Source organism: Ictidomys tridecemlineatus, unplaced genomic scaffold, assembly GCF_052094955.1.
Source record: "Ictidomys tridecemlineatus isolate mIctTri1 unplaced genomic scaffold, mIctTri1.hap1 Scaffold_157, whole genome shotgun sequence".
In the NCBI taxonomy this organism is placed as follows: domain Eukaryota; kingdom Metazoa; phylum Chordata; class Mammalia; order Rodentia; family Sciuridae; genus Ictidomys; species Ictidomys tridecemlineatus.
The window spans coordinates 668,221-693,911 of record NW_027521377.1 but is presented as its reverse complement, the minus strand read 5'-3'; positions in this window follow the sequence as shown (position 1 = coordinate 693,911).

Below are 25,691 nucleotides of genomic sequence, written 5' to 3'. Positions count from 1 at the left end.
GACTGAATCCAAAGTTTATTTTAGAACAATGCTGCTCCGTCCTTCCAGGATTTGGGCTCCTGAATAAATTATTTCTGTAACATATGCACAAAGCAGGCAAGGCAATATTTTATTATTAGCTGGAGCTCTGACCCCAAGAGACCTGGCAGAACTCTGAGAAGCAGGGCCGGAGCCCACGGAGGGCCTGATTTATCTCAGCACTCACTTGCGTCTCTGAATTTGGATTTCCACTCTGCTGGGGTGAGGCGTGGCATTGAGATAAAAAGCTAGACATGGAGGGCACAGGAAGCCACCTTCCCGGATGTCGAGGAGGAAGCCGGTCCAGGCCTCTGGGTCAGGGCTATCTTGGTAACCTGAGGTTTAGCTGTCCCACGGGAGGGAGAGTTCACATAGGGCTGGGATGGGATGAATCCCATTGTCATCCAAGTCAGTGAGGTGGAGGAAAAGGAGTGACCAAACACCATGGGGGGAAGAGGCAGCCAGAGTTGGGGGGAAGATCCCTGCTTTCTTTGGGGGAAAAGATTGGGAACTTCTCTATCATCCATCGCATTCACAATGGTCCCTAAAGGAAGTGGGGACAGACTCCTGGATTCAGAGTCCAAGAAAGTGCTATCGTAAAGATTCGCATTCTTCAAAAACAGAAGTGTCCCCCAACAGTGTCCCCCAAGGCAGCATTGGTCAGAGGTGGTCTAGGCTACTTAGCATCATAAAGGGAGAGTCCTGGTCTCCCTAGAATACCAGAAAGCAGGTTGATGAAACAGGTAATGTCTTAGCTTTTTCACTGCTGTGATTAAAGGATTTGAACAACTCTAAACAGGAAAAGTTTATTTGAAGGCTCACAGTTTCAAGAGGTCTTAACCCCTAGAAGGCTGGCTCCATTCCTTGGAGCTTGAGGTGAGGCTGAACATCATGGCAGGAGAGTGTGGCCGAGGCAAGCAGCTCACATCAGGAAGCAAAGAGAGAGAGACTCTGGCTTGAGATACAAAATATACATCCCATAGGCACACCCCCAATTAACCACTTCCTCCAGCCACACCCCACCTGCCAATAGTTACCACCCAGTTAATCCCAGCAGAGATTAATTCACTGATTGTGTTGAGGCTCTCATAATCCAATCATTTCTCCTCTGAAACTTCCTGCATTGTTTCACACATGAGGTTTTGAGGGACACCATATATCCAAACCATAAGAGGTAATAAAATATTAAGGAAGGAGGTCATTTCTTAAAGAGGTGACCCTTCAATTATAAGTTAGAGAAGGAGATGTGAACAGGAGTCCCACTAATCCTTGGGAACTCTATTTATTTATTCATTTAATTTGTGGTGCTGGGGTTGGAACCCAGGGCCTTGTGCATGCTAAGCAAGTACTTAACCCCACTGGGCTGCAGCCCTAGCCCTGATCCTTGAGAACGTTAGAACCACAGAGATGAATGGATCCCAATTTACAAACAAATACTTCCTGAAGAACTACCATGGGCAAGGCTTTGCTAAGGACCAAAAGGGAGATACCAAAGAGGGGCATGACACGCAGTCTCCTGGAGCATTTAGGTCTCTCTTGGTTCTCTGCAAGTTCAAACAATCATTAAGTGCTGTAGCTGGAAGGAGCTACAGAAGTCTTGTTGTGCTCTCATTTTCATTCATTAATCAACAATGTTTTGATACCGCCTATTTGCCAGGCAGTGTTCTAGGTACTAGGGTACAATAGCAAGAAAACAGACATGGTTCCACTTAGTGAGGGAAACAGATAATAAATAGGTGAGCAAACAAATGTCAAAGATGATTCCACAGCATTACATATGTGAATAGAATAAAAATACTGCCATGCAATAGAGAATAAAGAGTGCAATGCTGGATTGGGTGGTCAGGGAAGGCCCCTTGAGAAGAACTCATTTGAACTGGGGTGTGAATGATGGGGAGAAGCCCTGCATGGAAATTCAGTAGAGACTCCAGGCAGAAGAAATGGTGAATGCAAAGGTACTGTGGTGGCTACAAAGCTGATTTTGCCCAAGGTACAGCAAGAGGGTCAGATGGCTGGATCTGAATGAGCAAAGTGGGAGGATCTTGGAAACATAGCTAAGGATCTGGCCATACGTTACCAGATAAGAGGGCTTTGGAATTTATGAAACAACAAGGCCACCCATGAGCAGTTTTAAACAGAAGAAATAGAGCAAAAGAAGAAAAGAGCAGGAGAGGAGCACCTAGGCCTACAGACTCCCAGCCCAGTGCCCTCTCCCACCACTGCATGCCTACAAGCTCCCTCTGACTTCCATCCCAGTTTTCTAGCATTGCACAGTGAAGGGCTTGGGCCTTGCTTCCAAAGAACCACTGAATCAAACAAGAAGAGAGCTGTGCTTTAGCATAGAGCAGAGTCTCCTCCTGAGCATATCTTTAGCCCTTAAAGGGGAACGAAACATGATAATTAGTAAGCAATTAATGTGCATTTCAACAAACTCCATTTTAATTACTCTGTCATAGGTTGTCTGCCTGTGAAATATTCTATGTTAATTAAATCCTCTTAATAATCCAATGAAGGTGCCTCTTTTTCCTTGATGTGTTGCTGTGAAGGAGGGCAATGGCAGACTTACAGCTCATGTAATTTGAATTAATGGCATGGAGCCTGCTTTGAACGTTCGGATGCTTATTGAACTAGTGATCTCTTAATGCTTCTTAGACTTTATTATATATACATAATTATCACACAATGGCCCTGTTATGGCTGAGAGACTGCATTCTGACAAGACAGGGCTCCAGGAACTTTGCCTGGGAAATACTTGACCTGTATCGTGTGCCTAGTTGTGATCACTGATGCATCTCAGCGACACGGATGCGTCCCCCCGCCATCTGTCAGCCTACACACTGCAAATTATTCCAATCTCTACCTCAGGTTCCAACATAGTGGCTTTGGTTTTAGGACCCAAGTACCTTCTCTGTTAAAAAAAAAAAAAGGCAGCGTTGAGGACCAAGGAATTGGGTACAAGGCAGGTGAGGCTCTAAGGTAGAATTCTGCTTCCTACTGCAAGGAGACTGGGGTCCTCAGACAAGAGGGGCAACAAAGGGTAATGAAATTGAACAGAGGGGGTGAGCTGTCCAGCCGGGCAGAGGCCTTGACCTTGAACCCTCATTACCAAGTGCAGTGGGTGGAGGGAACTCTTGGCTGCTACAAGGTGGAGTGACTCTTGGTGGGTTCATGGTAGGGAGCAGGAGAGCTTGTTGGAGATGAGTGCTCTCTGTCTGTGGGTGACAGTCCAGGTGCTGTCAAATACCTGGGAGAGTGTGAGGAATTCCACAGTAGAGCTCAGGCCAGGAGGGAAAGAGCCAGCACCCAGACAAGGAGTCTAGGCCCCAGCCCCATGAGGAACTGGAATAGTGCTTTGAAGGACTGATTAACCTGCTGCAGTATATATAGACTCCTCAAAATCTACCAATTCTCAAGTTTATTTGTGAATATTTAATGGTGGCAAGTGGGTATACTTGATTGACAGGGCTGCTCTGTCCCCTCATGGATGGTCATAAGGTGCTCAGGTCCTTCCCATGTTGTGCCTCTGCCATCTCCTAAGACAGAGCTTCTCAAAATGGCCCCCACACTGACATCACTGGTATCATCCTAGTTAGAAAAACACACACTCAGGCACCTGTCCTGGGTCACTGAATCGGAAATGCTGGGGGTAGGTATGGGGCCCAGAAATCTGTGTTTAAACAAACCCTCCAGGTTCCTCTGAAGCAGGGGCCTGCGGCCCTGCCATCTGCACCCAGTCAGCCAAAGAAGGAAGATGCATGCAGGTGAGGATGTATTGCAGACTGAGAGCCTGAACCCCAGGGTGGCACATCTCCTCTCCACACATAGTGCTTTACTGGGAACTGGCCACTGGCAACTAGCAGCAAGGAGCGAGTCCAGTGCTGGCCAGCTGCTTTCCAGTTATGGTACATGATACAGACAAGGAGAGAACTAGCCAAGGTGTGGCTTTGCCAAAGAGCACACACCAGAGGCCTGGGAGGAAGGAACAGGACACAACTGTCCTACCATGAGAATGTCCTACCTTGGCTGTTTCCTTGAGATTCTTCTCTAACTGGAGACGGGGGTTTGACCAGAAGCCTGGAGGTACAGAGCAATTGAAGACTTGGGAAGCTCAAGGTCACAGATGTAGAAAGTGACAGGGCTGAAGCTGGACTCAGGATTGCCCAACACCAAGCTTTAGGTCTGTTTTGTCTCACCCAGATGCCTCGCCTCAATGCTAGCCTGCTCAGACTGTGTAGCTTAACTTAATTCTTGAAACAGGCCTGGGTAGCCCTGCTGTCTCCTTTTAACAGCAAAAGACCCGGTAACTGAAGGTACAAGAAGGTGTTGAGAAAACATGGAGGGAGGAATGGGATCCATGAGCACAAAGAAAATTCCAGAGAGGACATGCAATTAAGGACAAATAGGGGGAGTGTATGTATGTATCTATTTACATACATGCATAATATATATGTATGTATTTGTACATGGATGTGCACGTGCATCTATAGATACACAGGCATATGAAAGTATTACCAGGCTATTTGGAAAGAAGAGAAAACTGTGCCCATGAATTCACCACCCTAATAGGCTTCACATGTAGGGACGGTCTTTAACAGGTGTAGGGAAAAGAAGTGTTTCCAGACAAAGCATGAGCAAGATCCCAGAATGAAAAAATACCAGAGGGGGGGTAAATCCATGGATGGTTTGGAGAACATCAAATAATTGGATGTCCCTGGAGTGGGAAGTGGTGAACAATACTGCCTGGGTGAGAGGGAGGACCCAGAATACAGGAGAAATTGAATGTCGAGCTAAGGAGATGGTACTTTATTCTTCAAATAAAGGGGAATCCAGGAAAGAGTTTTGAGAAGGAGAATGACATGTGTGTAGTAGAAAGATTACCCTGGGGGTGATGAATAGGACCCACTGAAGGAGAAGAACTTTCCAGAAGGCAAGTAGATAAGGGAGGCGATAGGTACAATAGCTTTCAGGAGAGAGAATGGGGAATGGAACAAAAGTGATAGGAATGGGTAAGACAGGGAGAGGCTCTGTGAGTGGATGAGGCCAGGGAGGAGACGATTGTTCATGTCAGTGAATCAGGGGCTGTTAAAAAATAAAGCACCACGGAAACCCATATGGAAACCCATATTTGGTACATTTTATTAATTATAGGATGCACATTTTGTTTTTAATTTTAAAATCCCTAGGACCAGGCTGTCTCCCACAAGTAAAGATGTCTTTCAATCTGTCAGAAAGTTACAGGAAACTTGTTACAACCTGTGCCTGGTGCTGAGCCGTTCATGTGGTGGTTGTGCACACTGCTTGCCACACAGAACCAACAAGCACAGAAGGCAAGCAGGATGCCCACGTTTCTAAAAGAAAAAAAGAAAGAAAGAAAGAAAGAAAGAAAGAAAGAAAGAAAGAAAGAAAGAAAGAAAGAAAGAAAGAAAGAAAGAAAGAAAGAAAGAAAGAAAGAAATGTTAAAGCTATAGAGGCTTATAGAGGCTTATGTGAGTGACTTATCTATTGAACAGGACTCTCTTTGAGGCATCAGATATCAATTAGCCAAACAAACCTTGTTTACTGAGTTTGAACAGAAGCTGCTGACATTACGCATTTGGGTGGGGAGAAGGTGTAAAATAGGAGTAGAGTCAAAGAAAAATGTTCTCAGCATTGAAAGAAAATCTTAGAGGCAAGAACAGAACACACTTTTCCAGGTACTACATCATCATGCAGATAACCCCTGCAGCTGGGAAGGCTGAGGCAAGAGGATTGCAAGTTAGAGGCCAGCCTCAGCTACATAGCAAGGACCAAAGCAAGTTAGAGAGATCCTGTCTCAAAAAGTAAAAAAGAGCTCTGATGTAACTTAGTGGTAAAGTGCCCTTGAGTTCAATTCCTGGTAATAAATAAATAAACAGATAATAAAATGCTGCGACATCAACAGACTGATGACGGAAATTCCATATGGAAAAAAAACCATGCAAACAGCAGACTCAGAGTCAACAAGAGATGCAGAAGACTGTCAAGAGGTATATGTTCTAGGCATTCCTTGACCTTTTGTTTTGTTTTGCTTTGTTTTTATCTTCCATTTGTATGTGTACAAGAATGATACATAGTCTATTTGAATAAGAATGAAACTTTTTTAACTTTCTTAACTTTTTAAGTAAGAAAGCATTGTGTCAAGCTGGGAGCTGTGGCACATGTCTGTAAGCCCAGTGGCTCTGGAAGCTGAGGCAGGAGGATGACGAGTTCAAAACCAGCCTCAGCAACTTAGTGAGGCTTTAAGCAACTCAGCAAAACTCTGACTCAAAATAAAATATTAAAAATGGCTGAGACTGTAACTCAGTGGTTAAGTGTTGCTGGGTTAAATCCCTGATGAGAGAGAGAGAGAGAGAGAGAGAGAGAGAGAGAGAGGGAGAGAGCATTGTGTCATTGTTTACCAGACTGCTTTGCTTCTTAATGATATGTAAAATAATGGTGCATCTTAAAATTGATGGCATCTTAAGAGTCAGTGAAAACTGGCATTCATTTTCCTCAACCTCCTGGCTGGGAAAAGTTCAGGATGAAGTCAATGTTAAGCCCCAAATTATTAAATGTACCTGAAAAGTCTTTCCTGGCAGTGCTGGTGAGAACTGAAAAAGACATAGAAAGTTTGGGAAACGGATTTGGTACGTTCTTATAAAATGAAACACACCTTTCACCAGAGACTCAAGAATGTCTACTCATGGTTATTTACCCCAAAGAAACAAAAGCACTGGCACACAATAAAATTGTTGATAGCAGCTTTATTTCTCATAGCCACAAACTGGAAATAGCCCACCTGCTCATCAGCTGTGAGTGGGTAAAGGAATTTTGGGTCCATTGCACGATGTACCTGTTAGGGATTAAATGTAAGGTGCCCCTCAAAAGCTCATGTGTGAGACTATGCAAGAAGGTTTAGAGGAGAAATGACTGGGTTGTGAGAGCCTTAACCCAGTCAGTGAATTAATCCCCTGATGGGATTAATTGAGTAGTGACTGAGGTAGGTAGGGTGTGGCTGGAGGAGGTGGGACATTGGGGGTGTGGCTTTGAGGTATATTTGTATTTGGCAAGTGGAGATCTCCCTCTCTCTCCTCTCTCTCTGCTTTTCAATGATCACCATGTGAGTGGCTTCCCTCTGCCACACACCACCATGATGTTCTGACTCACCTTGAGCCCTGAGGAATGGAGCCGGCTGTCCATGGACTGGAACCTCCATGAGCCCTCCAATACACTTTTCCTCCTCTATCGTTGTCCTGGTTGGATCCTTTAGTCACAGCAACAAAAGCTAACTAAGACAGTCCTACTGCTCAGGGGTGAAAAGACAGACCACTGGTTGACATCATGGGTGAGTGTCAGAAGCATTCTGATAAATGGGAGAAATCAGAGCCACAAGACAACAAACCACACGGTTCCATATATATAGCATTCTAGAAAAGGCAGAACTAGAGGCCAATAAAATAAATCAGTGGTTCCCAGGATTGGGTTTGGGGTTGGAAGAACAGGTTGACTGCAAAAGGGCCAAGAAGGAATTTTGGGGATTGAGGAAAGGTTCTATTATTTGATGGTACAACTGTATACATTAGTCACAGCTCATCAAACAATTTCCTTTAAAAAATGCAAACTTTCTTGTATGTAATTCATACCTGGTATGACTGAAAGATTGAAACAGACCTGGATTCAAATCCAGGCTTTTCCTCCTACTAGTTGTTTGCCCTGGGAAGCTTCCTTAACCTCTCTGAACTGACCTGGGCTTTCCATGCATTCAACAAAGCTAACAAGTCCCGGCGAATAAGGCTTTACTGAGAAAACGAAGTGAGGCAATATACATAAAGTACTCAGAGAACACAAGAAAAAAATAAAGGCTCCATCGTGGTAGTCAGCATGCTACCAGGGACCACAGGCAGTTTCATTATGGAGGGATTAATCAGTTGTTGGGATGACAGAATTGTACAGGCCAATCAATTGTTTGTAGCCAAAACCATCATTCTGATCAAAACAATGTTGAATAGAGACTCCAGGGAGATGCAGCTATTTACAGTCTGTGCATTCAAGCCTTCAACCCCACTGCTCACACGATCCATCTCACTCTGTGAAATTTTATGGAAAGGGAGAGAGTCCTGGGTGAAAGTTATTTTGTGCAGGAGTCCCAAGAGATGTCTGGAAGGCTGGGCACCGTCCCTGGCACACAGATGGAGGATTGATTTGACTTTCACTTCCCATTTATGTTGGGATCTAAACACACCCCAAAAGGAATCAAGTACTTCAGTATAGAACAGAGAAATGTACTGAACGTTTCTCATGCATTGGATGCAGCTAGTCTTTGTAAGAACCCCATGAGTTATAAACTTTGATAATTTCCATGAAGCCCTGAAACAGAGGAAGTCTTGGTCCCATGGTCCTCACCTTACTGTAGATGCTGATGAGCTCTAAAGCCATGGCCTGGGTTTCCCCTGGGCTTCTCCCTTCTGGTCCTCAGGTGAGCCCTTGTCTCTTGCCCCATCTGTAAAACTAATGGCAGATCTAGAGGATCTTTGGCTCCCTTCCCACTTTGATGCTGTAACATAACAAACGCATCTTCTTTAATGTGTTCTCTACGGTCAGCCCCTCAATGGCTCAGATTGGTGAGATCTGAGCTCTGGCTCTCCATCTTTCAGAAATCCAAAGATTGGGGCCAGGGCAACAAAATTGTGCTTCTCTTAAAGCAAACCTGTAGGAGTAAAATTTATAAGAGAGGAGACGAGAGAAAGAGACTCAGGCAAATCTTGAAGTCTAGAAGTAGATCATTAAACTTTTACAACTTCTAATAATGTTGTGGTTGAATAAAGTTCATTTTAAGTGTTAAACCTGTCAACCTTAAGATGGCAAAACCAATTCTAGTCTTTCCCTTTACATTAAAGACACACCAATAATTTATTGATATTTTTTCCCCTAAGAAAAATATCAAAACACCCAGTCAGATTAGTTCTGCAAACCATATATTATAAGACACAGGAGTCTGGAAGAATATAATGAAGGATTCTGGTTTTAAGAAGATGGAATAAACATTTCAATCTAAGAAATAAAGATTATGCATAAAGATGTGCAAAAGATGATGGTGCATATCGCAACAATCATACCGAAATGTACAAAAAAGCACATGCAAATGAAGAGGCGACACTGGGCTCAGCTAATTTAATAGTCAAACTCAAGGTTTTCAATTAATAGACATTTATTAAGCATGTCCTATGTGCTGATCTCTGTGCTGGGGGTGTCTGGGAATAATAAGACTTGGTCCCCAGCCTCAGAGAACATACCATTATATGAGGAAAACTTATACCCACCCACCCAGGAAAATGCTCTTGGGAAATTTCATGGGGCCCCAAGACCTTGAAGGAATGACCAACTCTGTGAATATTGTTTCTCCTTTTCCCTTATATAAATTGCAAAGTTTTCTGCGGTTTATGAGCCCTCTCTGAGAAGATCCTGGTATACCAGATGGCCTCATCTCCCCTAGTTGTCCCCCACCCTTCAATCTCTATGCCACCATCTCTAATTCTCTGAGCAAGACTATATTGAATTGTTCCTTATGATGTACCCCCCACTGCCTATGGAGGTGACCTTGTTTAGAATAGGATCTTAGCAGATGATCAAATTAAATGAGATCATCAGAGTGGGACTTCATCGAATATGACTGATGCCATTATGGAGAAAGGAGAGATATGATCAGAGAGAGACAAATACAGAAGGAAGAGGATGTGACAACCCAAGAAGAAAGCCATTGGCAAGTCCAGAAACCCCTGAAATCACCAGCAGCTGGGAGGGAGACCCAGAATGGAGTTTCCATTGGAACTGCCGAAGGAATCAACTGGGCCAACACTTCAGTTTTGGACTCCAGACTTCAGAACTGTGAGACAACACATTTCTGTTGTTGGAGGCACTCAGTCTGTGTTATGTTGTCACAGAAATCTCAAGAAACTAAGACAAGGGCTGAGCTCTTTTAAGCCTAGGTCCTGACCTTCTTCTCTGACCACCCCTTCACTTGGCTAACTCCTCCTGAGCCTGGATGTCCTCTTCTCAAGAGAAGTTCCTGGTTTCTCATCTCCATGAGTCCCAGGCTACACAAGTATCCCTTCTTGCATAATTCCCTGCTATCTGCCTGTCCCCCTGACTGGCATGGGCCTGGCATGGTAAGCACTCATGAAATACCCATGCTAGGTAAGTGGGCTTCCTATGAAAATCAAGGAGGGCAATTGTGAATGTAGAGCCTCAGGCACGTTGGCTAGATCTCTATTACTTGGGTCCATGCAATACGTGTGGTACGTGCAGAGCTTCACTCCTGCAAGGCGCTACATATTAAGGTTCTTTGCATGTTTTCTTGGCAAACCGAGAAGATTTACATTGGGACCTTAAGATGTTAGCATTTGGCACTGCCCTACTTGTGCTTCCGGCTTCCCTTCCCTCCACTTTGGAACCCAGCCGGACAGCCCTGATGAGGGCTCAGGAGCAGGAGGCTCTTAGCGTAGAAGACACTGGAACCATTCTAGGGTGAGAAGATCAGGAGCCAGTGGCAGAACCAGCCTTTCCTGGCCCCTGGGGAACATTCAGAAGGCCTCTCCATCTGGCTGTCCATTTAGAAGCTTGACCTCTTTGCAAGCAGGGAGCATCCAGAACCCATTAAAATGCAAGACACCTGCTGAGTGTCTGAGCAGAAATCTGCCAGTTAGAAATTAAGCTCTTTGGTGGCATCACAGACTGCATCTCCAGGTGACAGAAGTGTGTAAAACAGTGACTAATAGTCACCTCCTCTCAGACTCTAGCTCAAGGCCTTAGGGCTTATGAGAGGCAATCATTTGCTCTCTCTGTGCCCCGGTCTCTCCATCTGCAAATGGGGGCAGTATTCCCTTCTGTGTCCTTCCCCAGATAATCTGCTGGGGACAGTGAGTGACAAGGGTTTGAATAGGCTTTGCAAGCCCCAAATCACTTAGACATGAGGTTGCCATTCATTTCACTACCAAGTATTCATTACTAGACATGAATTCTGCAATTCTATTTCTACATCTAACCAAACCTCCAAATATCTCCACCCAATGAGCACACCTCTTCAAAAGAGGGCATGGGCTGATCTTGTAGCAAAATTCTACCCTAGGGTTTAACACCATTTCATAGGCATTAGTTGAATGACTACTTTGTGAATATACCAAGAGCCAGGAGAGAGACTATGTGGAACAGCTGATCAGCCCCTCAGGGAAAGTGGCTCCTATATATGCAATGAGACAGGATCTGGGGTGGGTAGAGACAGTGGTGGATGGTGAGTCAGAGGAAATGGGTTCTTATCCTGTTGTTGCAAAGGACAGGTTGCATGACCTTAGTGAGTCACCCAATTTTCTCTGTCCTGTTTTTCTCCTTCATTCTCTAAGCCTCAGTAAAAATGGCCTCCATTTTTGATGTGAAGATTCTACATCAAAGACCTAATGTGGGATCCCATTTGGGGCACCATGTTTCAGGAGGACAATTCTTAGGTCCTTTTACTGGCCATGTCTACATGGAGATTTTAGTAGCTCCTGACCTCTTCTCAATAGCCATCCCAGCTCTGCCTCTTATTATGCAATGGGATACAACTACGGTTTTCATCTCTAAGTCCCTTTTATATTCAACACCCTACAGTTCCCAGTTCAAAGGTCAAAAAATAAGGAATGTAGGTGTGCAGGCAGCAGGGTTGGAAATGGTGTGGAAGTTGGCAGCTACTCAGCATTTACTGGCCACAGGCAAGCATTGTGCTGGAGGTTTTTGTATATCTCTTCCTTGAGCCATGGGAAGATGTCATTTATCCTCATCCATGAAGTTCAGAGAGCTTAAGTCACTTCCCCAAAGTCATAGAGCTAGCAATGACTCTAGCTGATGCCCTAATAAAAGGGCCTTAGATAAATCAGATTCTGTTCCTATTACGCCTCCTACACCCATTAGTTTAGGACCTTCATTGCTAATGTTGACCCAAAACATAGTTCTCACTTTTCTTGCAAGTTCCCTTTAGAACTCTCTGCTCTGTTTATATTTTTTCCTTGGTTTCCCACTTTGTTCTTTGCTCCTTGGACACAGTAAGTCTATCTTACTGTCCAACTGTCCTGCCAGGCCCTGTCTCCTGGAACCTCAGCCTACATTATGATCCAGTGGCTGCGACCTGATTCAGTTATGTTGAATCATGTCACACTGAGGATCGGGCATGTTTTTGTTTAGAAAAATGTACATTGAGTATCTACTGGGGCCAGACGCCCTTCAGTGAACCAAGCAAGGCTTCTTCTCTCAAGTTCATTCCAGTGAAAGCAGAGGATTCCACCTGTAAACATGTAAACAAATGCCTAATTCAATCCCAGGGAGGAATGTGGGCTGGAGCAGGATGGCATGGAAGGGGACAGTGGGAGGTAGCTCAAGGAAGGCCTCTACCAGGATGAGATACTAAAGTCGAGGTGGAAGTGGTGCCCAAAGAGTGAACTGTGTGGCAACCAAGGGGGAGAAGATACTGGGCAGAGCCATCAGCAAATACAAAGCCTTGAGCCTAGAACAAGCTCACCAGGTTTGCAGAGCAGAAACAAGACCACCATGGCTGCCGAGGAGTGAGGGGAGAGTGGTAGACAGATGCCCTATGATGGTAGAAGTGGATGATGGAGAGTGGTAGACAGATGACCTTGTAAATTGTAGAAGGAAGTTCTAATTTGACTCTAAAGGCAAAGAGGAGACCTAGAGAAGTTTGGGCAGGGGACTGGTGTAGGGTTCCCTTACATTGTCATAAAAGATCACTTTGGCTGTTCTGTGGGAAATTAACTGGATAAGAGCAGAAAATAAAGAAGAAGACCAGTCAGGAGGCTGCAGCCACAGTGTTCACACTACAGGGTGAGGTGTGAGTGGCTGTGACCTGGATAACAGCAGAAATGAGGAGAAAAGGTGACATTTGAAATCTATTTAGTAGAGAGTTGGACCTTTAACAGTCAGCTCTGGGGGGATAAGGCTTCCCTGATTGAAGCATTTGCCAGTCTCCATGATGTAAGTTGCTGCCTCTCCTTCCCATGAGTCACCTGGATTGCAAAGTGTCAGAAAATATGTGAAGGGCTCACCTATGTAGAATCCCTTCCTGCATATCACTGGATTTGTTTTTAAGGCAAACCCTGCAGCACTTGTTGAAAATCAGAAGGTGGAGGAAAAGGCAAGACAGAAATCCAGAATGACTGTCACTCCATCGAGTCCATGATGATGTCCTTCACCATGATGGGAAAACAAAATTAGCCAGCTCTGCAAGCAGATCAGAATTATGAAGGTTAGTCCAATATACTTACTAGATTGAGCAGAGGGAAAGAATATCACTGTGCTTTTTCTCTTGAGTTTGGGAATAAGGAGAAATTTTTCTGCACCCCGCAGAAATCTAAACAATTGCAGGGCCACTCAATGGTGTAATGGTTAAAAGCACACACATCTGAAACAAGACTCGTTTGTCTCTCTATTAGTCACACAGGGTAATGCTAGATGCTAAAACAAACAATCCCCAAACTCTCAATGACTTAATAGAAATTAACAGAAATTTCTGTCTGTCTTATGCAATTGCCAACAGGAAGGCTGGAGTAAAGGTGGCAACCCTGACCCACGTAGCTATTCGGGGATTGGGACTGACCCACACACTGTCATCTTCTGAAGTCAGACTAGGGATTGTTATCTACTGTCAAGAGGGGAAACACAGAGAGAACCAATAGCTCAGAAGCACTTGTACCAAGAAGTGACGTTTCTATGGCCATCATATCCATTGCTAAGAACTGGTCACTAAGCCAGGGGACTTGAGACTAGGCATTTCTTGGCCAAGGAACCATTTCCCAACTTCAGCTTCACTCTCTGAAAATAAAAATGGATTCTTAGTGAATATTCATTGATCTCTGCCTCAGTTCATGACCCAGGCTGTGCCTTGAACACATCATTTAACTACTGAGTCTTAGTTCCCTCTCAGTAAAATCCTTACCTTGTAGGGTTCTTGTACTGCTAAGGAAAGAAAAGGAAAGAGAGTTTCTGAAGCCCTTGGCTTGGTTTCTGCCATGCTCCACACATTTGAATCAGGAGGAATATTTGTGATCACCCATCCAACCCCTCATTTTCCAGATCTGCCTATCTCACATCAATGCATACTCCCTCGCTCAAATCTAAGCTTTTACCCACAGTCCACAGAGAATGAGGCCCAATGACACTTGGAAAAAAACTTTACACCTTATAGGTGCCCCTCAAAGTAGGGTTATAGCTTTGGAGTGCTCTGCACAATTCCAGTTTCAATCTGACAGCACGTGTTGGGTCCTATGGCAAAGCTGTTGGAATTCTCTGAGGCTCCCTTTCCTCTTTTCCAATGGGAAGATAACCATGAGTACCCACGTCTTTGGCAGGACATCACATGCAGAAGTACCTCACAAACCGTGAGCCCTGCACATGTGGATGTCTGTCTTCTTGCTGGCATCTGAAACTCTTTGAAGGTTGCCTAGAGTGTCGTGAGAATGAGACACAGCCCAGTCAGACCAATCCCCAACAGATTCGCCTCATTCTAAAGAAGCAATCTGTTTGTCAATCAGTACACACTGCTGCTGCCTCGCCAGCTGGGGGTTCTCATCAACAAGAAGTTGAAGCTGTTCATTTTCCAAGACTTCTCCCTCTCGTCTTGATTCTGCATGCTCAAGGTTGTCCAGGGTCCCCAGAAATCAGAAATGATTTGTGTCAGAGAGCACATTACGAGAATCATTTGTCATTTCTGGTTCACGTTTGAATTTGAAGAATGATGCTGGGGAGTGATCTGGAGGCACCATGTGGAGCGTTGCCATGATGAGTAGCAAAACTGTTATGTTAACCTTCTGGGGAGCTGTGTGCTGGGGTTCAGTTTTGACTGCATGTACCCAAAGCAGAAATTTCAGGCTCCCACAGGGGGATGAATTGAGGAAGCATTAATAATAAGAAGACTTCATATTTGGATGATGATTTTTTTTCCTCCAAAAGAAAAAGAAAGACTCTTTGTGGCACAGAGCAACATGGAATGACCTTTTACAGGGCATTGGATGAACCCCTCAGTTGACAGAGAGAAGCCTTGGGGTACAGATAGGTTTGTGACCCATTCGTGGTCACAAAGCAAACTTTCCAGTTGATTAGAAAAAGCCTTCCTTGTGAAAAAGCTGAGTTCGAAAACTGACCTAGGAATTTAGTGCCTCAGGTTTGAAGCCCAGCTCCTTCTACATCTGGTTGGGTGATTTCAACAAGCGACTCCAATTCTCTGCCCCTCCATCTGCCTCCAGATGAGTCCCCGAATCCCATATCCATGACACTTTTTTTTTTTTGATTCTGTGCAATTCGTGGGAAAGGCTTTCATCCTTATTTAGAAGTTGAGAACACTGAAATCCAGAGATCTGGAGGAGTTTCTCAGAGGGGGGCTTCTGGATCTTGAATCACAGTAGATATATTTTTTTTATTATTATACATAGAAAGGAAAGAGCACTCCAAGCAGAGACAGCAGCCTAGCCAAAGGCAAGGAGAGACGAGCAGGGCACCCTGAGGAAGTCTTACGTATTTGTTGGTGGCTACAGATAGGATGCAAGGGAAAGGGCAGAGGAGGCACGTACTGAACAGCAACTTGGAGTCAGATCACGGAGAGCCTTGAATGTCAAGTTCAGGGCATGATATCTCTAAGCCATACGTTCATCCAGGGGTGATCTTTGACTCTCAAGGAGCATTTGGCAATCTCTGGACACATTTTTAATTGTCATTACTGGTGCAGAGGCTACGAAATATCCTACAATGCACCAAACAGCTCCAGGCAGCACAGAGTTGTCTGGACCAAACCATCCCTGGCACCAAAGCCAAAAGCCCTGCTATAGACAGAGAGTTCTCTGCTGACCTTGATGAAGGCTGCTTGTGGTGGAGGGGAGGCAAGATTCGAGGCAGGGGCTGCTCTGCAATCATCCAGGGAAAAGGTGATGAAGCTCTGAGCTAAGACAGAGTCAAGAGGACCAATGTCAGTGAGGTGGAAGAGATGGAATTGACAGGCTGTTCTTCCCATCCTTTGCCCTAACACCTTACAATTTCAAGCATTTTTTAAGCATCTTTTTCTTTTATCTTTCCTATCATTTGCTCAACTGTCCCTAAGAGCCAGAGGGTGAGAGACCTGAGACTATATTTCCCCTTTAAGGTCCTCCCCTGACCCATCCATAACTGACTCACTTTTCACCAGGCTCCAACTTGGAAGGGGAGGGAAGATTAGAAGCTGGCACATGCCGTACCTCCCACAATTTGGTTTGATAATTATTTGTGTCATCATTGGTTTAATATTTCTAGTGCAAGATTGTCAGTCCGTGAGCAGTGCTCATGTGGATAATATTCTTCACTGTAATTCTCGAAGCCCAGCTCCATGATTGACATATAGTAAGTAGATCCTTGAAACAAATATGCTGGATGAATGAGTGGGTGTCCCAGGTTTTATGGGTGTGAGGCTGGTTGGGCATCATGCACTTGGTGTCGATGTCCCTGCTTGGTGGACTCAACCTCATCCCCTAGGCTGAAGGACAGGCTGAGCGCTGGCTCTGGCCCCCTTCACAGCACCCAGCAACAACAGACCTGCTCCTCAGAAGCAAGAAGGGAGTAGACGTGTAGCAGACAGAGGACTGATACAAAAAGACTTGGGAGTGTCCTGTCTGATCTCTCCACCCTTTCTATACACACTTCTCCTGGCGGTCCTTTTCATTGTGACATCTTTCCCCTCCATGTGGCTCTTGTAGTCGTCTGAAAAACTGAGGACCCTGGTAGGAGGAAAAAGGACTGGATAGCCCTGCATTCGTGGATGAAAAAAAATGCAGTTTTCTCAGTGCAGTGGGACAGCCCTAGGCCACCTCAGCCAGGCTAGAGGTGCATAGATGTGTGTGCCAGTTGTCACAGTGCAAAAGGAGGTATCTAAGCACCAGCTTCCATACAATTTGCAGAACTTTGAGTAGTGATTCCAGGAACACAGCAGCCCCACAGCTCAGGGAATCAGACCAACCTAATTCTCAAAGACCCGGGAAGCCATCTAACCCTGACTCCCAGATGGCAAGAGCTCAGGGGCTCCACAAGGTCAAATGTCTCTTGAAATGTAGATAGAGGATCAGGAACCGCATGTCTTGACTCCCCAGAACTTTTGTCAGGGACTTGGTCTGCTCTAGATGTTGGATCTGCATAGATCAAGGCGGCTCAGATTTGGCATCCTCCATCCAGATACCCCAGGGCCAACTGAAGTATATAGCATCTGCTCTTTCAATGGCCCTTGGTCTTTCTAGGATGTTCTATCACCCATTTCCTAAGCTGTTCTGGAATTCTTGCCTCAAAGGACCCAAAAGCCTTGGCTACAAACTCCTCCTATCCTTCAGGGATAGCTGCAGACAGATTTGAACAGTTCACAGTTCAAATCACAGTTTTTTGGTATGTGATTTTGGACTAAGTTATTTTACTTCTCTAAGCCCTTTTCACAGGTAAAAATAGGAAGAGGGAACTCAGAAAACTCTTGTCTAATTAAACAAAATTGAATGGAACAATGTACAGAAAAATATTTTGTGTACTTAACACAGAGTAGGGACTCAAAAGACTTCTGCTGGGTGAGTAAATGCGACATTCAATACAAACAATTGACCTTTAGCAAAGTCCTGAGGGACCTTCTCCCGTCCCTGGCTCACTGCTTGTGGGTCCTGGTGTCCTGGGGAGGCTGACCCTTATCTGGTTTCCTAGTGAGAACTGTGACTGTTTTCTCAGTATTTTAATTACAACTCTCTCTCTGTCTCCTGGCCCTGATGGCAACATGGTCTTCCTGAGAGCACAGTTAGCCTCGTGCTCCCATGTGAATCCCCTGCCCCAAGTAAAGGTGACCTGTACACTCACCTATGTTTGCACCAATTAAGTGGATTCATTAAAAGGGTTGGCACTGTCCGTGGGAAGCTCCTCAGTGACCCACAAATTAAAAGGGCCTTGCTGCCATCTGCCAAGCCTCCACCTCTCCACCACAGGGCCTGGCAACAGAAGGGCACTGACCCTCTTTTATTCCCCCTCCAGCCAGAGCATGATGGGAATAAAAGGAGTCCAGGAATGATCCCAAAGTTGGCTTATTTTTCTAGAAGTTCACTGTCTAATTAGGTCTACAAAGCACTTAGTTTTATGGGTTGAAAATTAATCCAACACACAGACTATACCATGATATATTTAGTGAGTTACTTTCCACTTGCAGACTCTAGAAGGGGCTGGTTCTTTTCTCCTTCAGAGGCTAAGAATCTTCCCCAAGGGTTAAGAAACTGTCTAGGGACCCAGAAACCCCAGGGACAGGACCTTCCAGCCTCTCTGTTCCTAAGAACCCTTGATGTCCTTCAAATTTACTATATATATATATATATATATATATATATATATATATATATATATATATATATATATATATATTTCCTGGTCTAACTTCATAAGAGGTTCAAGGAGATATGCTACCTAAAGCCCCAGTAGATGCAGATGATCCTGAGGGGCAGACAGACATAAAAATAGCTGATTCAAGTGTGACACTGAGGGCTGCAAGGGTTGCTAAAACCAAGGAGCACAAAGGCAGACATCCCTCTGTCTGCCTAAGGAACGCTTGAGTAAATCATAATAGCTTACACTTGTTAGCACTTAGTATAGGCAAGTGCTCGACCAAATGCCTTTCATGCAGTGTCTGGTTCAGTCCTCATTTAGAGGGGAAAGGAGGTAGCATCTATAGAGAAGCTGCTGTGTGTGCCAGGGTCTGTGATCTGCATAATGCATGGATCTCTTTCTCTGATGGCCTGCTAGGTAGAGGCCTTTACACAGAGTGAAACTCAGTCTCAGGGAAGTTAGGTACAGTGAACCCCTTGTATCTCTGGGGAATTTGTTTCAGGACCAAAATCTGAGGATGCTCAAGTCCCTTTTATAAAATGATATAGTATTTGCATATAACCTGTGCACATCCTATCCACATGGAATCCTCTCTGCATTACTAATGATACCTAATACAATGCAAATGTGAAGAGTCATTACTCTGTATTGTTTAAGATGTAATAACAATGGGGGAAAGTTTACATGTTCAGTAGAAAGGCAATTTTTTTTCAAATACTTTCCATCCAGGGTTGCAGCTGATTGAATCCCACAGAGGAGGACCCATGCATACCCAGAGCCAGCTGTCCTTTGCCTCTATGCTAGAGTCAGAATGGAAATCAGAAAACCTGCCATCTACATCTTGGCTTCTCAAACTTTGGTATACGTGTGACCAGGCTAGGAATCTTCACAATTCTACTTCAGTAGATCTGTGCAGGGTCTGAGATTCTGCATTTCTCACCATTTCCGTGGTGATGCTAATGCTGGTGGTCCATGGAGCACACTTGAAGAGGAAATGGGATCTATACCCCAGGTTTGTGACTAGTGGCTCTCAGCCCTAGGTGCCCCCAAAGAACCCCCCCCCCAGTGAGCTTTTAAAATGCTTCAGCGTGTGGTTCTTATTCCTTAGCAATTCTGATTTGTTTGGTCTGGGTTGGAGCATTGGGTATCCCTGCATTTAAAACTCCCCAGGTGATTCTCATGGGCAGTCAGGGTTGAAAACAACTGTGATTGTTTGCGCATCTTCTTTAAATGGAATCTCAAAGGCTGACTCTAATTCCAAGATGCCCCCCATGTTCACTCCCTTGGGGGGAGCCTCCAGCCAGTTCCACTCAGCCTTGAATGCCTGAATCCTTTGGCCAGATTATCTCCAGACCCCTGGCACTGGGGATTGAACCCAGATCCCTGAGCAGGCTAGGCAATCACTCTAAACTGAGCTCCATCCCCAGCCTGGCCAGATCCTCCTTGATAATCCCTCCCTCCTGGCTGGCCCCAAGTTGCTGAGTTTCCCTGCCCTTTCATTCTCACCACCTCCAATATTTTAATCCCATTTATTCGGTGCCTGCCTCTGTCTTCTTCTCCTTGCTATCCCTTGAGTATCAGGAGGAAAAGACTTCCCCGAGGCTATCGATTCCCAGGGAACTCACAATGTAGTGATTTCTTTCTTAATTAAGATCTTCATGCCGAGCCTTGAGTATCGGACCCATTAATCAGCTCTCTAAAACCCAGGGGAGAGCTTGAAGTGGGAGATTCATGCAATGGCTCCCGATAGTACAAGGGGCTGCTCCTTGTCCGGATGTGCAGGGAAGGCAGGCCTGGGTAGAGCAGCCTGGCTAATCTTATCGTACCTTTCTTTTTTTTTTCTTTACTTTTCTTCCCCTTCTTCTTTGAATCGGATGCATAATGACACATTCTAAAGTCTGTCACTACCCAAGCATTATTCTCCCCCAGCCAATCCTCCTCACCACTCGCCATTATCTGTCATCAGAGACAAAACAACAGAAGATAATAGGAGTTTCCAATTCATGCTTTTTTCCCCTCCTTTCATTCTCTGGGGAAATTATGTTGAACTCTTTTTTTATTGACTTATTTATAAATGTAGAAAATGAATTGCTTAAAGATTTGTGTTGGAGCAACTCAGATGCTATCAGGGTTGCTGACACTCTGGCTGGAGGGAGGATTCCAGGGTTCCAGTGGGGTGGTAATTAAGTAGATGGACCTCCCTTTTCCCATAAGGGGCCCAGGTGGTGGCCCTCCCTCTTTGTTCCGACTAAGAATGGTACAGTGAGGCTCATTGACTGCCTAGCTTCCTTATCCTGCAGGATTGTGGAGGGAAAACTCACACACACACACACACACACACACACACACACACACACACTCATGCATGGACAGCCAGGCCTGGGTTCACTTTAACCTCTGCCTCTTGGTGAGCCTAAGCTTAAAGGCTTTAGCTGTTCTGTGGCCCTTAGATGGCTTCAGGTTCCTGATTCTGATCATCCTCAAAGACACAAGTCAGAAACTCTCTCTTCAGATCTGCCCCCTGGAGAGAGCCCACCCACCATCCATCACCCTCTTCCTGGTACATATGTTGGCTGAAGAGCAGGAGTCTTCCATCTCCCCCAAGCAAGGCATTCATCTATGTTCCTCAGGATTAAATCCTAGAGGGAGACGGGTGCCGAGGCCACCGGCCCTCCTCTGCTGGAAGTGGGTGTGGGCCCCTAATGGCCGCAACGGAGAGCCCAGCATCGATCCGGAAACAGCAAGGAACAACTCTAGCTGGAAAACAGAGATAATCTGTGTCGATTATGCATGTGTTCTGCAAATTAGAGCCCATCATGAGAAACCTGCTTGTGTTTCGATTAGGGAGCAGATGTGTCCACCGTGAGGGGTTCTCACAAAAGCTTCCGGCATGGACATCAGATCTTACCTTTCCAGCAGACGCAGTCACAGGACGATTGCCAATGGGGAATCTGGGTTTTGAAGAGGCGGAAGGGTAACAACCTGGATGACTGCCACCAGACTTGGAATCTCACAGACACCTGGCCAGAAAGGCCCACAGGCACACCCAGAAGACCTTTGGCACTGCCTCATTTGCCACCGCCAGGGATGACCTGGCCTTGACCAGAACAGTTTTGGCCCCTGTTTTAACTGAGTGCTTCATCTTAGAATGTGCTGGAGAAACAAGTGGAAAGAAAGCCCCAAAGAGAAGGTGGGAGCCTGGATCTGGGGGGCATAGGCCCTGGGGGACTTCCACTCAGAGATGGAGAAGAGGGAGGATCAAAGCCAAGGGTAATGAGGGCTAGAAAGGAGATGACTGCTGGCGTGGTCATGAGGACAGTCTCCTCTCCAGAGACACAGAGGTGAGGGAGTCCTGGGGCATCTTGGTCAGATAATTAACACACTCAGAATAACAGGGAGGAATGATGTCCTCAGCCCTGAGTCCTGGGGCACCACATCTCCTGCTTCCCTGCAAGCAGAAAGAAAGAAATGCGAGTGACCTGAGTCACTGGGAATTCTAATCCAGCTGTCACCTCAGGACTGGCTGATTTGGGCACCCCTTCCCCAATCTACTACTGTCACCGCTGGCCAGAACAGTTTCTGCCACATAAGTCAAGGACATGGGTCCTGTCATCTTAGAGCTCATCATTTACTTGGAGCTAAGTTTCTCAAACGTTTTGATCATCCTATTCTTGTTCTAAAAGAAGAGTCACATGATCAGAATCTTCCAGGGAGAGACTAAAGATTTGTACAATCTATAAAATGTAGGAAGCTTTGACCTAAAGCAATAAGACACCCATCAGGGAATAGAAAACTTAAACCTAAAGCAGGACCAGCTACTAAGTGCTCCCAAAAGCTCAGAGACAGAAGCAAACTCTGATAATTGGTAGGCTCTGGGAAGGCTTTGTGGAGAAAGTGAGACTTGAGCTGGGCTCCGCAAGATGGATAAGAGTCATGGGTCCCCATCAACCAATGCAGGTGTTTAGCATCAATTAAAATTATGTAAAAAAAAGTTGAACTACTAGGAGATAAAAATAATAAGAGAGTTGTTATAGAGATTTGCTCTTCACCTTCTGCTTTGATGGCGGGCTGGTCCATCAGTGTCTAAGCCTATGGTCTCTGCATCTGATATTGAATCTCTGTGTCTGCAATGCAGGAGGTAGGGAGAGAGAGAGAGATGAAGATGGAGTGCAGGAAGCAAGGATGAGCCAGACCCATGAACTTGGGCTTGAATCACACCAGGGTGGACGGAGATGTCTGTCAGTTTTATTGCTCTGATCTTGATGGCATGAGTTTCTGCAAAAGACAGGATCCTCTATCAAAAGGCTAAACTCACACCCGAGGTGGGGAGTTTGAGAAGCTATAGCTATTTCCAGGGAATGGTGGGGCAATGGCAGGAGGCCTATTCCTCCCTCCTGGCTGTCTTTTGACCAACAGGGCAAGCCAAAGGCTGAATGATAAACTACATGAGCTACAATATGGCTGCTTCCCCTCTGCCCTGGCCACCTTCCCAAGGAATCTGTCTCTTGGCCTCCCTAACCAGAGACATAGAGGGGAATGCAGAAGGGAGCAGGAGTCAGCTGTGGCACATTCTCATATGCACATGATGGAGGACATAATAAGATTCAAAGAGGAGAAGGTGTCCCAGTCGAGGGAAGGGCAAGAATAAGGCCATGGGAATAGGATTGGAGTTGTGGGGAGGACAGAAGAAACTGGAGTTAATGTTGTTGGCATAGTGAAAGTTGCCTTTAAAGGTCACACAGGACCTTGTGCCTTTCCTGTATTCAGGAATCACATTTCCAGAGGGGCCCTGCCGAAGATCCCAGCCAGACCCACTTATGACTGAAGGCAAAACCTGGGGAGCAGGGGATTGGATGGAGAGTGGGGAGAATCAAATGCAGGATCTTATTCTTTCAAGAAGCAGCACCACTCAGCTTGGCCACGCTGCCACGCCAAGCCGGCCCCTCAATGCCACCCTTCTTGTTGGCCAATCAAGTGGCTGCCCAATGCTTTGCGTTGCACAGCACCTAACCAGATCTGACTACCTCCCCAAACATGCCTCCTAGTGCTTTTACATTTCATCCAGAACATAAAAAAACAATAACAGTGAAATATTATTTGTCTTCTATTACAAAAAAAAAAATCTCATTTCCTTCATACCCGTGTGGGAAGAACTCATTCTGTCATCTCTAGTCAAACAGATCAGGCTTCTCCTCCTAGCTCACGATTTGCTGGCATGTGACCTTGGGTGAGTCATGACATCTCTCTGAGCCTTGTTTCCTCATTTATGAGGTGGACTTACCCTGAAGATTAAAAGGAAAATAACTTCCCAAGTGCCTCTCTCTGAGGAGCCTGGCAACTATCTGCTTCAGTGCCCTCCTAAGAGACTGTAGAGCCCTGGGAACAAGGGATCCGCAGGACAGGGGCTTAGAGGCTGAAAGAATCCCTGAGCCCAGCCCCATGGATCTGAGCCCGCAGAGGCGACTGCTGAGGTCAGCACTGGCCCAGGGGCATGCAGAGCAAATCCTAAAAGTAGAAGACAGCAGTTCCAAGCTGGGAGAAACTGAGGAAGGTAGAGGTTGAGTCACATGAAGATGTGGTTGAGAGACAAGAAAGTTCAGGGGTCATCTGAACAGTGGATTCAAGTGTTCTGTAAATTTCCCAAGACACTGCCAATGGGTGGGATTGCATGAGACAGGATCTGTCATTACAATACCCCACCAAGTAACTCTATGAAAACTCCCAGGCAGGGAAGGGTGAGCCTCCCATCCCTGCAGGGACACAGCAGGGAGTAGATAAATGTGTCCTTGGCAGAGGTCACACAGAGGGACACAGAGGGCACAGAAACTGAATAGCTTGGGATGACTTATAGCACAGGAAAGTAGAGCTCCTGGTCCGGGGTTCACATAGGAAGGGGACCTGCCAGGAGTTGTGCATGACTCCTGCTACTTCAAGGCTCCAAATGGTCCTCTGCAGAGGTTTTATGGTCCCCATTTCAGAAGTAAAGAAACAAAGGCTCAGAAAGGCCAAGTACTTGCTCAGGATCACAGAGCTGGAATTTGCCCTCAAAATCCTATTTGGAAATCCCATCTCTCTAAGGGAAGAAGGGCTATGTGAAGAGAAAACCGAGGTTCATGGCATAAGGTGGGTTGTCCTGGCCCTTCTTTTCCCCAACACGTTGTGGGATCACTTCTCCTCTCTGCAACCTGGTCTGACCCTTCCTTGGGGTTTTGGGTGGAGATGAAAGAGGCAGGGGCTGACCTTTGTCCTGAGGACTGTGCACCACAGGAATCAACGATAGGCACCCAGGCTCCTGGAGGTCCTTCTCACTGGGTCTTCTGATGCCACACAGCTTGATCTGCACCAAGACTGCCGCCCTAGTCTGAGTGCTCCGGTGGGAATCCATAGCACGGCCAACATAAAAATCTAACACTTAGATTTTTTTGTTGCACTCCCTGATTTCTGAAGCATGAAACTTCCAGCTCCAATCTTGTAGGGCAAACAAGAATTCCTGTTTCATAGATGAGAAAACTGAGGAACCTCAGTGAAGGAAATGGATGGTTTCTTGGTCCCAAGATAAACACTTTCCTAGTGCATCTCAACACCCAAGGCAAGATGGGAGGTGGGGATTCTTCCCATTGCGTAGATGAAGAAACAGAAAAATCAGAAAAGTCAACGAGTTGCTAAAGAAACAGAAAGGGGTAGCGTTCCCACCAAGGGCAGAACTAGTGTCAGACAGGTGCCTCTGTAAAGGCCTCCCGCTGAGGGGAGTAGGTGAGCCTCCACCTTGGTGGATCATGCCAGGAGTAAGGTTTCTTCCTCTGTTCAAAGAGGCCTATTGCTCTGCAAATTAAGTCTTTCAGGAGAGGGGAGTTGATGCATTTACTCTTTAAGACGAATGTGTATTAGCAACTCTAGAATGGAGGAGAATGTTCCAGGTAGGCCCAGAGCAGGGGGGATTCTGAATGGAGGGTACTGAATTGCTGGCAGGGCATAGTGGCAGGAAAGGAGCAGAAAGACAGGAGGCTTCTAGGTCACAATTTTGCCACCACTGATTCTGCTTCAAATGGCCCTCTTGGTGCCAACCTGAGACTCAGCCCCACCAGCCCGCTTCCCTCAGCCTTCCTCTCTTTTCTGGTCCCTGTCCCTCAGGTCAGGCAACGGCTGCCCAGCAGAGGGCCCCCAAGCCTGGCCAAATCACACTGCTCCTGTTGGCCAAGGGGATCTCTCCCCTCCAAGTGGCCAAGTGGCAGGGAAGGGGGCAAGGCCGTGTCCCCCCACCCCACCCCACCACC